This window comes from Stegostoma tigrinum, chromosome 14 (genome assembly GCF_030684315.1).
Source record: "Stegostoma tigrinum isolate sSteTig4 chromosome 14, sSteTig4.hap1, whole genome shotgun sequence".
NCBI lineage: Eukaryota > Metazoa > Chordata > Chondrichthyes > Orectolobiformes > Stegostomatidae > Stegostoma > Stegostoma tigrinum.
This window is the reverse complement of record NC_081367.1, coordinates 59,677,753-59,692,447: the sequence shown is the minus strand read 5'-3', so window position 1 is coordinate 59,692,447 and position 14,695 is coordinate 59,677,753. Positions and strand designations below refer to the sequence as shown.

Here is a 14,695-nt window from a genome sequence, read left to right as displayed (position 1 = left end):
AACCCTACTACTATGAAAGCAACATACAGCTGCAAACTTACTTTCAGCAACTTGTGTATAAGGAAGTTTAGGTCTTCTCACGCCTTCCTCTTTCCCAATCCGTCACCTTTAAGATAATGATCTGCCTTCTTGCTTTTGCAACCAAGGTGGAAAATCTTTCACTCACTCACACAATACTTAATTTGCCATTATTTGCCCATGCAACTCATCCAATTCTCACTGAAATACATCTGCATCCTCCTCAAAGTTCATCCTCCTATCCAGCTTTGTGCTGCCTGCAGAGGGTGATTACATTGAGTTCACTTCAATTAGTAATTGAGTGAACTAAGTCACTAATATGTATCATGAATAGCAATGATCCATGCACCAATCCCTGTGGTACCCCACTAATCACTTATGTGGGAAAAGTCTCATTTATTCCTACTAACCTGTTCTGTCCATGTCCTTACACCACCTCCAAATCCACATACTTAAATTTTACACGCGTAGTCTTATATGGGACCTTATCAAAAGCCTTCAGATAATTCAAGTAAACCACATTCACTGTCTCCACTTTGTCAACCCTCCTAGTGAAAACCTTGACAAGTTCCAGAAGATTTATCAAGCAGGACCACCTTTTTGTAAATTCATGCTGACTCTGGAGCAGGTCTTGGTGGATTTAAATCACAGCACAAAGACAGGTTGAAAAGCTGTGGAATGGTCGCTGGGATGAACCTTCATTCTCTCTTTAGACATGCATGTTTCAAATATATATATAATCAATTACAACTGCTTTGATTCCAATTGTTATTCTTAGGATTGTTACTCTCGGGATCTTATTGTATGCAATGAGATGAATAAACAGTTCAGTCTAATGTTAACGGTGTGTTGAAGGAATGTTAAATAGAACACAAGAACAGACTGCTCTTCAAATACTGCCAATGTAATCTTTGGTAAAGCCTCAAGTCTCATCAAATAGATGAGATCTCTGATAACGCAGCACAAGTGAAGGCAACTACCCAGTGACATTGTACTACTGTTAAGATTATTAACCCAGAGATCCAGGTACCGTTGACAGGATTGAATCCAGCCATGGCAGGTACTGGAATTTGAATTTGATAAAAACCTGGAATTAAGGGTCATGTGAATCAGGAGTCACAACAATGCCCTACCAGCAATAAATGCTGGCCAAGTCAGCAACCATCATATCAAGAATTAATTAAAAAAACACTCCCTTCAATAGCAGCAACTGGATTGCAATAAACTCACGAACTTGCAACTCAAAGCATTAGGTATAACTGAGCATCTAGTTATTGATGTAGACTGAGTGAGTATAATTCAAAACATAACTATAAGTGTTAACAGAGTTAATTTGAAATTATTTTGGCAAAACAGGCAGGTCATTTGGTGCTATGGACCAAACTGCACCCCAAACAGGAGAGCCCAAAAAACTCCCACAAAACCTAAATTACAAGCTTTGCAGTTAAAACTCAAGTCTCCTGTCACAGGAAGCCATTCAACCATCATGCCCAAACGAGCATTTTCAAATCAGCATCATTACCAACCTCCTGCTTTCTCACTATACCCTTGCGTATTGTAATTTTTAAAATCCAAATTAGCCAATCACCTCAGATAATTCAGCTGAACCTGCTCCATCTCACATCCAGGTTGTGCATCCCATACCCTAACTGCTCAATAAGTGAAAACATTTTTGCCCTCGACACCCTTGCTCCTTTTGCAAATCATCTGAAATCTAGGCCTTCAACTTTTTCCTTTCACAAACAGGAATGGTTTCTCCCTATCCACGCAATACAGCCTGCTCTTGATTTTGAAAAGTGCTTACGAAATAATTGTTAGGCTTCTTTTCTCCAAAAAAATGCTCCCAACTCATTCAATCTGTCCATATAATTGAAGAATTTCACTCCCGGAACCAGTCCTGCAAATTGCTTTTGCATTCTCTCCAGTGTATTCGCACCCTTCCTGTAATGTGGCACCCAGAACAATACATATTACCCCAGCTGCAGTCTAACAAATGTCTTATACAAGTTTACTGTCAACCCCCTCACTCTTGTACTTTATCTCCTCCTAATAAAGTAGAGGATACCATGCTCTTTATACTGTTGTCACCCCTCCCTGGTCCTGTCTATATTATATACCTAATGATCGGCATATATTTAAAGATAAGTGAGTCATGGTCAGTTTACATTACACGGGTGAGGTCCCAGAGGACTAGAGACTTGCTAATGTTGTCCCCTTGTTTAAGAAGGGCAGCAAGGATAATCCAGGTAATTATCAACCGGTGAGCCTGACGTCAGTGGTAGGGAAGCTACTGGAGAAGATACTGAGGGATAAGGTCTATTCCCATTTGGAAGAAAATGGGCTTATCAGTGATAGGCAACATGGTTTTGTGCAGGGAAGGTCATGTCTTACCAACTTAATAGAATTCTTTGAGGACGTGGCAAAGTTGATAAATGAGGGAAAGGCTGTAGATGTCATATACATGGACTTCAGCAAGGCATTTGATAAGGTTCCCCATGGCAGACTGATGGAGAACATGAAGTCACATGGGGTCCAGGGTGTTCTAGCTAGAGGAATAAAAAACTGGCTAGGCAACAGGAGACAGAGGGTAGTAGTAGAAGGGAGTTTGTCAAATTGGAGACCTGTGACCAGTGGTGTTCCACAGGGATCTGTGCTGGGACCACTGTTGTTTGTGACATATGTAAATAATCTGGAGGAAGGTGTAGGTGGTCTGATCAGCAAGTTTGCAGATGACACTAAGATTGGTGGAGTAGCTGATAGTGAAGGGGACTGTCAGAAATTACAGCAGAATAAAGATAGACTGGAGTTGGGCAGATAAATGGCAGATGGCATTCAATCCGGGCAAATGCGAGGTGATGCATTTTGGAAGATCGAATTCAAGGGCGAACTGTACAGTAAATAGAAATGTCCGAGGGAAAACTGATGAACAGAGAGATCTGGGTGTTCAGGTCCATTGTTCCCTGAAGGTGACAACGCAGGTCAATAGGGTGGTCAAAAAGGCATATGGCATGCTTTCCTTCATAGGGCAGGGTACTGAGTACAAGAGTTGGCAGGTTATGTTGCAGTTGTATAGGACTTTGGTTCGGCCACATTTGGAGTACTGTATGCAGTTCTGGTCGCCACATTACCAAAAGGCTGTGGATGCTTTGGAGAGGGTGCAGAGGAGGTTCACCAGGATGTTGCCTGGTATGGAGGGTGCTAACTATGAAGAGGGGTTGAGTAGATTAGAATTATTTTCATTAGTAAGATGGAGATTGAGGGGGGACCTGATTGAGGTCTACAAAATCATGAGGGGTATAGACAGGGTGGATAGCAAAAAGCTTTTTCCCCCCCAAAGTGGGTATTCAATTACTAGGGGTCATGAGCTCAAAGTGAGAGGAGGAAAGTTTAAGGGAGACATGTGTGGAAAGTTCTTTACACAGAGGGTGGTGGGTGCCTGGAACGCCGAGGTGGTAGACGCAGACACGTTAGTGTCTTTTAAGGTATATTTGGACAGGTACATGGATGGGCAGGGAGCAAGTGGACACAGACCGTCAGAAAATAGATGACCGGTTAGACAGAGGATCTTGATCAGCGCAGGCTTGGAGGGCCGAAGGGCCTGTTCCTGTGCTGTAGGTTTCTTTGTTCTACATGGTTGTATTACATGTTCACTCAATTTCTGGGTTTTTTTTTGGACAAACTTTTTTTCTGTTAACTGTGTGCTCTGGGGAAGCCTGATATTTTATCTCAAGCAAATATAGAATTGAAACTCTGAAACAAAGCCAGAGTTATCTGATACAAATAAAACAGGGGCACATCACTCATCTTATACAACACTTGGCATAACAATTTGGTCTACGCTCCAAGGCCTCAAACTGTTCCAACCAGCAACAGGTCCTCTACTTGTTCCAGTAACGTTGCACAACTTGAAATCTCCCTCAGATATAAGAAAGGACAAGATCTATCAACTTTGCCAGCATGCCCCGATCACTGAATTGTGCAAAAGTCCAAAGTTAAAGAAAAATATAATCCCCAATTGTATTTCTATGTTTTACTGTTGAAAGGGTCAGAGAATGAAAGTTTTTACAGCAAAATGCCCTCGCCTTTGACAAAATGCTGCACAAGAAGCTACTAAATAAAATAACAGCCAATGGTATTGAGAGTGAAGTACTTGTTTGCATACAAGATTGGCTGACTAACAAAAGGCAGATAGTGTGGATAAGGCAGTCTTTTTCAGGATGGCAGCCAGTGACCAGTGGAGTTCCACAAGGGTTAGTGCTGGGACCACAACAATTCACATTATACAATAACAATTTGGACGAACGAACTGAGGGCATTATTACTAAGTCTGCAGATGACACAAAAACAGTGGATGGACAAGCAGTGTCGAGGAAGCAGGGAGGCTGCAGAAGGACTTGGACAGGCTAAGAAAGAAGTAAAGAAATAGCAGATGGAACTCATTGTACTTAAGTGTAAGGTTATGTAAGGATAGAGATATAGGCTATATATGACAATCCCTTCGAGGAGCAGTTGAGAACTCTGGGACCTTACCTTTTTTTTTCAGGGCAAGGGGGTATCTCTCATCGAAAACTACAGATGTTTGAAAAGCCTGGGTACAGTGGACATGGAGATGTTTTCACCAGTAGAGCAGACTAGGACCCAAGGGCATGGCCTCAGAGCGAAGGGACGATGCTTTAGAACTGAGACTTCGACCAGATATAGTATTAAGCCTATGGTGCTCCTCAAACTTGAAGTAACAGAATGCATGAAATGTATCTGCCCTAGACATCTGTTTAAGCCTGATCAATTGCTTTCCAAAAGTTACAGTTCCACTCCCAAGTTTCACAGAAATCATTTCCAGCAGACCAGACATATGGCTACAACATTTAATCTACTTAACCAGTTATCTATATACCCTTGTTTAAAGAGACTAATTAGAGCAAATCTTTCCTCTTTACAGGGCAATTGTACACCAGATCCACCAATCTGTGGTTTAGGCAGACCAAATTCTGAGCAAAGATAATAAAGTGTGAAGCTGGATTAACACAGCTGGCCAAGCAGCATCTCAGGAGCACAAAAGTTGACGTTTCGGGCCTAGACCATTCTAAGCAGTTTTGTTTAGACTGGTTAAATTTGTACCCTCATCATCTAGTTGTACGCTATATGTGGCAAGCTATCTTTCAAGGCTAAACAGGAGGGGGAAATTGTCATGTTGAGCAACTAGGAATCCACAAGCACTTTAATCCTGTTGCTCATTTTTTAAACCAGCTGAGAATGTTGGAAATGTGATTGCAGTCAGAGTCAGCAACAGTTTCCCCCCGCCCTCAGGGCAATGCAAATTAGATAGCTGTCAAACTGACTACCAAGACCACTGACATCTGCTAGGTCAGTGGTTAGTTAAGAGTACTTTTTAAATTAATTATGTTATTCACATGAGAAGAAATCCCAACCTGATAAAGAAAGCACAATTAAATCTGGTGACATTGGGTTTGAGATGGCTTCATTTAAATCAAAGTGCAAAGAGTGAACATTTGTGACGATGCAGTAGATTTGGAAAGAATTTTAATTTTTTTTGTCTCTGTATTCAAAACGAAAAGAGATGGTGTTGATATGGTAATCAAAAGGGGAACAGTGTGAAATATTGGACAAAATAATAATTATCCTTGAAAGTAGACAGGTCACTAGGATCAAATATATTGTTTCCTATGATATTGAAGGAGGTCGGGGAGGAAATAGCAGATGGTGCAGATTGTGCCTCAATCTTCATTAAACAGGTGAGGTGCCAGAAGACTGGACGAACACCAGTACAGTTCTGTTGTTTAAAGAGGGTAAAATGGAAATGCCAAACAATTCTAGGCCAAGTAACTTTAGTTCAGTGGTGGGCAAATCGTTAGAATCAATCCTGAGAGATATCAGGATCCCTACACCGTGGAAACAGCCTATCATATCCATATATGAAGAACAACTCACCCAGTCCCAAGTGTGTCCTGCACTCCAGTCTATCGCATGGCTAATCCACTTAGTCTGTCCATCCCAGAGACGATAGGCAATTTAGCATGGGTAATCCACCTAACTGGCACATCTTTGGACTACAGAAGGAAACTGGAACACGCAGAGGAAACCCATGCACACATAAGGAGAATGTGTAAACTCCACACGGATAGTTGCCAGAGGAAAGAATTGAACTCAGCTTCCTGGCGCTGCAAGGTTGTAGCGCTAACCCACTGAGCCACATCAGCCCAGTCTGTCACTTAGAAAGGCATGGACAAGTCAGAGGTAATCAGTATGGCTTTGTTAAGCGCAAGTCATGCCTTACAAATTTGATTGAATTCTTAGAGGAAATAACAAGGAGGATTGATGAGAACAGTGCAGCAGATGTTGTCTACATGGATTTTAGCAAGGCATTTGACAAGATCGAACATGGCAGACTGGTCAGGAAAGTAAAAGGTAATGTGTCGAATTGGATCCAAAGTTGGTTTAGTAAGGGGAAGCCAAGGGCAACAGTTGACAGCTGCCCTTGGAAGTGGAAAGCTGTTTCAAGTGGTGTTCCACAAGGCTCAGTGTTGAGGCCCCCGCTGTTTGTTTTATATTAACAACTAGAACTTGAATGTGAGGGCACAATTGGCAAATCTGCAGATGACAAAAACTGGTTGTGTAGAGGATAGCCGTGAGCTCCAAAATGGAATGATGTGTGATAGAGTGGAAAGGAAAGTGGCAGATGGAGTTCAACCCTGATAACTGATAAGTGTGAAGTAATGCATTTAGGGCGGTTAAACTGTAGAAGGGAATCCATCATAAATGGGAATATACTGAGACAGGTAGAATAAGAGAGACCTTGGCGTGCAACTGCACATGTTCCTAAAAAGGTAGCAGCACAGGTAGATAAGGTTGTAAGGAAGGCATAATGTTGTCTTTCATTGACAGAGGTAGAGAACATAAATGTAAGCCTGTAGTAACAAAACTGTACAAAATATTGGTGAGACCACAGGAGCAGTTCTGGTTACCATATTACAGGAAGGATGTAATTGCTCGAGTGAATGCAGAGAAGATTCACTAGAATGTTGTCAGGGCTGGGGAACTGTAGCTGCATGGAGAGATTGGGGTTGATTCCCTTGGAACAAAGGAGGCTCAGTAGTGATATGATTAAGGTATACAAAATTGAGGGATAGAGATGGAGTAGACAGGAGAGACTCACTTCCTTTGGAAGAGTTCAAAAACCAGCAGTCAAAGATTAAGATAAATGGCAGAAGAATTAGCATGCAAAGGAGGAAAAACCATGTTTTAAGAACTCAGCAGGTCGTAGGTGTCTGAAGTTTGCTGCCCAAGTTGGAGGTGACAAAGAGACTCTAAACACTTTCTAAAAGTATTCTGCATCTACATCTTAAGTACTGTTAGTTGCATAACTACAGCTATGTAGGCAAGATGGGATTTAAAACAGCATTTGGGTTGGAATGAAAAGTTGGGCTGAACGGACTTGTTCTGTGCTCTATCATTTCTATGGTTTCTAACTGGACCAACAGCTTGTCAACAGACTTAAGTATCACACTGGGCTTGATACAGCATACATTAAAATCACGCTTTTCTGCAATCCTCCATAATGAAATCTGGCACTTGTGGATATTGTAACCTTCAGTCACAAAATGTGTTGTTTATTCAAATCCATGGAATGTGGATTTATTCCCTAAACTTTGGATGTCAGTACCTGCTTGACACTGAAAACATTAGCACTCTATAACCAGATCAAAACAAAATTGAGCAGCGCTGTTCATGACAATAACAAGCATTAGGAAAAAAACTATGATCTTAGGTACAGTTCAACTGCATCAGTACTGCATCTGAATTTATTTGATGTCATCCTGAAAAGGACTCCATGATGGTAATACACAGTTCAAAACCCAAATTGACATAATCCATATTACATGTAAATCCATAATTAAACTAATAAAAAGGCACTCTGCAAAAGCTGAAAACCGAGCAGTCAGCATATTCAGCCATTTGAGGGGAAGATACAATGGGCCTCTTGTGGTATTGCTCAGACCTTAGTTCAGGACCTCAGCTCTGAGCAGGTGCATTTCCTTTAGAAGGCAATGTTCGAATAAAGTATGTCCACTCCCAATGCAACTGATATATTTATTCAATTTAAAAGCTAAATTTCAGGCTACAGGAAACGATTGGTTTTCTTTGCGTAGAATATAGGACATACAACAAAATGTGGCATCTCAAGTGGGATGAACACAAGATGGATAGGCATTAAGAGAATGACCATGCTTCTAGTGTCTGCACTCATCACGACCCAGTTCACGTGAAATTCAATTCTGTGAACTAAGTTACATTATTAGGTATTTTCCACTCCCCCCCCCCAAAAGTCAACAGCTAATGGAGTTAACCACCACCAAGACATTGCGGTGACACAGTATAGGCAGGAAATAGCTTAAAATGTACTGACATTTATGTATCACATTCAGCCTAGATATTGAAATTAATTTGGGTTCCAAACCATTGTTCACTTTGTTAAATTAATAAATACATTAAAATCCACATCTCAACTGTAAGCTTTATTTCAGTTTATAGAATGCACTTCTCTCTGCTTAATAGGGCTTGATAGGATGTAAATTACAGAGGTCAAGTTTGTTCCCCAAGCAGACTTCAACCTGCTTAGTCAAAGTTAGTTTGATAATTGAGAGGTTTTAGAACAAATAGGGAGAAACTGTTCCCATTGGTAGAAGTGTGAAGAACCCAAGGACACCGATTTAAAGTGACCAGATCCAAAAAAAAACAGATTTAGAATGCACTGCTTGAGTACATGGCAGAAGAATATTTAATCATGCATTTAAAAGAGAACTTATTAAAGACCAGACAGAAAATAAACTTATGGGCTAAAGGGAAAGGTAGGTAGTGAAAACCTAAAGTTTTACATTTACATAAATACAATGATCAATATGATCTAGAATACTAGCCTATCAAATATCCACAAAGCATACATTATAACACTACATAACTTATTTCAGAATTAATCTAATTCTGGCATTTCTAAACTAATAATCAAATAAAAAGCACTCAAGGTAAAATCATTCACAAATGACAAAGCCACAAATAGACAAAATTACATAAGGCATTGTTACAAACCAGAAACTAATTTATAAACTGAATTCACCAACCAAGCTACAAATAAGACTTCCACAGCAAGGAAGCGAAGCCAACGCAAATATGGTGGGCTGATAGCCTCATAATATAAATCCTCTCAGGTCAAGCTATTAGAGTAGATCAGACAACTTGGATCTAAAGGACGGTACTCAAAATCCAATTTAAGAGGCAGGCAGATCCCACAATTGCAAGGTCTGTACAAACAGATAACGTGGTTTTCCTTTTCAAAGGTGATTGATTTGGGGAGTCAGAGAAATATGGCCAGATACCCGAGCACCCATTGCAGCAGACAAGGGGGTGGGTGGAGGGGGTGGTGGTTTACCAGTGGAGGACACCTCTCTGACATTGCTGCTTGCAGTACTGAATGCAGCCATGAAATTCGGAATCAGAATTAGGAGAGCTAATTAGCGTAACAAATTGCGCTCCTGGAACTGAGGTGGTACAACACCCACACCAGGGAGAGTTGGGTTATAATATTTCATCATTGCCCTATCCTCTTCCAGGAAGGGTGCAGGGCATCTGTAGGCCAGGTATCCCCACAAGCGGCACACTGCCGTCGGGGGTTATTCCTCCTCCACCGCACCCACGAACACCATCCTTATTCCTCCCCGCCCCCGTACCCCCAAAAAGAAACCCGGGGTGGGTGTTGTGGGGACTGGCCGCTCCTCACAAAATGTCCGCCACCCCCTTTCCTCTTTTCTCCTTGCTTCCTTCCCGGCCAACTCTAAGGTCTGCAGCCACTGAGGCCTCTACACCTCAGGCTACGGGAGGATAGCCGGTACCTGTGGCCTGAGCCCACTGTCAACCCGACCCGAACACACCTACCCGCCGTTTCTACCGGCTCCTCACAAAATGTCCGCCGTCGCCCTGCCTCAGCGCGGCTGCCCGGCGGGTCACATGATGAGGACCTAGACGTCATCACGGTCTACTGAGGGTCACGTGACCTCGAGCCGCTCCATGTGAATGTCCACGCCCATTCATTCATTCATTCACTCACACTCACTCACTGAGAATGGTCCCAAAGAAGCAGCACCAGGACAGTATGGTTGCAGTAAACAAAGGGAAATGATTTGAAACAGCTAACTTAGAAACATTAGAATGGCTCCTACCAGCAGTGACCTAATACTTCAGTGAGAGGGGAACTAGTCAATTTAGTGTTAGTCTGCTGTTAAGCCCACAGTAACATATACGATTTCCTATCCCTTATAAGATGTCTCTTACCTGGTGTTAATAGAAACAACAGATGGAGTCTCCACCATCACTCAATATCATGGCTAAGCATCTACATCAATTTTTCCCACATCATCTCAACACCCATTGATGGCATTAGAATGAAAAAATCTATCTCTGTCTTAGGCTTACTCAGTGATTGAGATTCCACAATTTCCTGGAGCAGATATTTCCAAAGATTTACTATCATCTAAGTGAAGAAATTCCTCTTTGATCCTAAAATGGATGCCCATCTCATAACTCTATCCATCTATCACTCTATCTCCCCTGCAGTTCTTCCTGATTTTGACTTTGATCACGATTTGATTTTTATTGTCACATATACTGAAATACAATGAAAGGCTTTGTTAATGAGCAGTACAAGCAGATCACAGCAAGTATAGGAAAAACAGATCAAAAAGACTAACGGGCATACAGGTTACATTGCAGATTACATTTTTGAGGCTGGAGTCCATTCAACAGTCCGATAACGACCAAAAACAAAGCTATTCCTGAATCTGAGATCTATCTGAGTATAGGAGCAAAGAGGTCATTCTGCAGCTATACAGGGCCCTGGTGAGACTGCACCTGGAGTATTGTGTGCAGTTTTGGTCTCCAAATTTGAGGAAGGGCATTCTGGCTATTGAGGGAGTGCAGCGTAGGTTCACGAGGTCAATTCCTGGAATGGTGGGACTATCATATGTTGAAAGATTGGAGCGAATGGGCTTGTATACACTTGCGGTTAGAAGGATGAGAGGGGATCTGATTGAGATGTATAAGATTATTAAGGGATTGGACACTCTGGAGGCAGGAAGCATGTTTTCGCTGATGAGTGAGTCCAGAACCAAAGGACACAGTTTAAAAATAAGGGGTAGGCCATTTAGAACAGAGTTGAGGAAAAACTTCTTCACCCAGAGAGTGGTGGATATATGGAATGCTCTGCCCCAGAAGGCAGTGGAGGCCAACTCTCTGGAAACTTTCAAGAAAGAGATAGATAGTGCTCTTAAAGATAATGGAATCAAGGGTTATGGGGATAAGGCAGGAACAGGATACTGATTGTGGATGATCAGCCATGAATATAATGATTGGTGGTGATGGCTCAAAGGGCCAAATGGCCTACTCCAGCACCTATTGTCTATTGTCTAAAACGAGGTGTAGAGCTGGATGAACGCAGCAGGCCAAGCAGCATCAGAGGAGCAGGAAGGCTGACGTTTTGGGCCTAGACCCTTCTTCAGAAATGGGGGAGGGGAAGGGGGTTCTGAAATAAACAGATAGACAGGGAGAGGCGGATAGAAGATGGATAGAGGAGAAGCTAGGTGGAGAGGAGACAGACAGGTCAAAGAGGCAGGGATGGAGCCAGTAAAGGTGAGTGTAGGTGGGGAGGTAGGGAGGATATAGGTCAGTTAAGGGAGAACATACGTCAGTTCAGGGAGGACAGACAGGTCAAGGGGGCGGGATGAGGTTAGTAGGTAGGAGACGGGGGTGGGACTTGAGGTGGGAGGAGGGGATAGGTGAGAGGAAGGACAGGTTAGAGATGCAGGGACGAGCTGGGTTGGTTTTCCGATGCGGTGGGGGAAGGGGAGATTTTGAAGCTTGTGAAGTCCACATTGATACCATTGGGCTGCAGGGTTCCCAAGAGGAATATGAATTGCTGTTCCTGCAACCTTCGGGTGGCATCATTGTGGCATTGCAGGAGGCCCAGGATGGGCATGTTGTCTGAGGAATGGGATGGGGAATTGAAATGATTCACGACTGGGAGGTGCAGTTGTTTAGTGCAAATCGAGCATAGGTGTTCTGCAAAGCGGTCCCCAAGGCTCCGCTTCATTTCGCCAATGTAAAGGAGGCCACAATGGGAACAGCGGCTGCAGTATACCACATTAGCAGCCTTACTGCTCCTCCAATGCTGCTTGGCCTGCTGTGTTCATCCAGCTCTACACCTTGTTATCTCAGATTCTCCAGCATATGCAGTTCCTACTATCTCTGTTCCTGAATCTGCTTGTGGGTGCGTTCAGGCTTCTATATCTTCTGCCTGTTGGACGAAGTTGTGGCAGGTCATTACCAGCATGCAATGGGTCTTTGATGATGTTGGCTGCCTTTCTACAGCAGCAAGTCATGTAAATAGAGTTCGTGGATGGAAAGTTGGTTTCCATGATGGTCTGGGCAATGCACACCACCTTTTGTAGTTTCTTAAGTTCCTGTGCAGAGCAGTTGCTGTACCAGGCCATTATGCACCCAGACAATGCTTTCAATGGTGCATCTGTAAAAGTTGGTGACAGACCCTATAGACATGCCAAATTTCCTGAGCTGCCTGAGGAAGAAGAGGCATTGTTGTGCCTCCCTGACTGTTACATTTACGTGGAATTCCAGGATGGGAGGTCGGTTGTCCTCACTCTGAGGAACTTGATGCAGTTCACTCCCTCAACCTCAGTTCTGTTGATGTAGATGGAGCCGTGATCTCCTCCTTTCTTTCTGAGATGATGATCCGTTCTTTAGTTTTGCTGACGTTGAGAGACAGATTGTTTTCATTGCACCATGTCACCCTCTATCTCTCTTCTGTATTTTGATTGGTCGTTTTAGATATCCATCCCACTACAGTGGTGTCATCAGCGAACTTGTAGATGGTGTTTGTTTGGAATTTGGCAACACAGTCGTAGGTGTACAGAGAGTACGGTAGGGGGCTGAGGACACATCCTTGGGGGCTCAGTGTTGAGAGTGCTGATGTTTGAGATTTTGTTCCTCGGCGTTGAACCTGTTTTATGCTTCATCTGGTTTTCAGTACTTCTTGCTGAATTTTTGTTTTTGTTCAAATAGTATTTCCAGGTCTTTCTTGCTCTTCTCTAATGCTCTTTCATCAAGCAACTTACAGCTTGGGTCAGAGATCCATCATTCTTTGTTGGCTCCTCTCTGCCACCTGATGATGGTTCTACACTCTCTTTAGTCCATCTTTTGAAGATTATCTACTGTTTCTCAAGTTTGCCTGACCTCAATGGTGCTTCAGTTCTTTTGAAGAAGGTCAGCTGGATACTTTCTGACATATCCATTTCCTTAGTTTCTTTGCTACAAATGGCTGTTATGATAACGTGGTTGTGGCTTCTTCAACTTCAGATGGACATTGCCTAACACAAGGTGGATGTCATATCTTAACGCAGCGCCTCATCAAATCAGATGCCTTTTGCCAAGCTGTTGCTTGGACTCACAGCTGTTCATCATGTGGTGTCATCATGGTCCTTTGGTTTTTAGCATACCCAGCAGTTAAAACAGCAACACAGTATTCCCTTTCTTTCCAAGGAAAGAAGATACGTACTAATAATGAAAGTATGAATAAATTAGTTGCAAAGCTATTTACAAAGAAACAAGAAATGAAAGATTTGCAGGTTTACTATTCTGGGCAGCATGGTGGCTCAGTGGTTAGCACTGCTGTCTTATAATACCAGAGACCTGGGTTTGATTCCAGCATTTGGCGACTGTCTGCGTGGCGTTTGCTCATTCTCCTTGTGTCAACATGGGTTTCCTCTGGATGGTCTAATTTCCTCCCACCATCTAAAGATGTTCAGGTTAGGTGGGTTGCCCATGTGAACCGATAGTGACTACGAATGTGCAGGCTAGTTGGATTAGCCATGGTAAATGCAGAGTTACATGGATCGGGTGGGGGGAGGTTCTTTGGATGGTCAGTGCATATTGATGGGCTGAAAGGCCTCTTTCTGCACTGTAGGGGATTTTAAGAATATGTAAAACTTATGGGTGATTTTACAATCCTTCTTGGATTTGGTGACAGTGTGGCATTCCTGAGACCTAGACTTTGTACCTGTTTTGACTTGTATATATGTTGGTCTCTTGTGTGCTGCTAGAGTGCTACAGTTTCATTATCTGAGCATACCTTTGTGTGTGTTCTGAGTACAACTGGGGTAGTATGCAGTCTCTGAGTTGGTTTCTCTGTCTCTTCAATCTTGCTCCATTAGATACCGTGACTCTGTATGTTCCAGGCTCACTGCATACTTGCACCGGTGATTTAGGTATGATGTGTGACTTTGATCTTCTGTCCTACAGGGAGTTCTACACCAACATGTTGGTCAGAAGCCATCTCCATTCCCCCTTTTATTGTAGAAGTTTATCCTGTATATCTAAGAGCTTGGATCGTCATGGCTTAGTAGGGTTGTCCTAATTCATGTTCCAAATAAGATCTCTACTGGTGTCAGCAAATCCGTATCCAGATTGTAACTCTTTGATGCCCCATACCACACAAAAATCCAATTTGATTGCCCTGCATTTCATGACCAGCGATATAAATGTGAAAACTATTAGCTTAATGTGACTGTTGGATCTGGGGTAATAAAAGTGGGGCTGT

General features: G+C 42.7%; 1 protein-coding gene across 1 annotated transcript in view; it reads right to left on the bottom strand.

Moving 5' to 3' along the window:
• The window catches only part of LOC125457604 (AP-2 complex subunit mu), a 74,126-nt gene extending 64,047 nt beyond the window's left edge, over positions 1–10,079 (bottom strand). The window contains exon 1 of the mRNA XM_059651196.1: positions 9,967–10,079. The gene's annotated coding sequence lies outside the window, so the exon portion shown is untranslated. The remainder of the gene's footprint in view (positions 1–9,966) is intronic.
• Between the last annotated feature and the right edge of the window lie 4,616 nt (positions 10,080–14,695).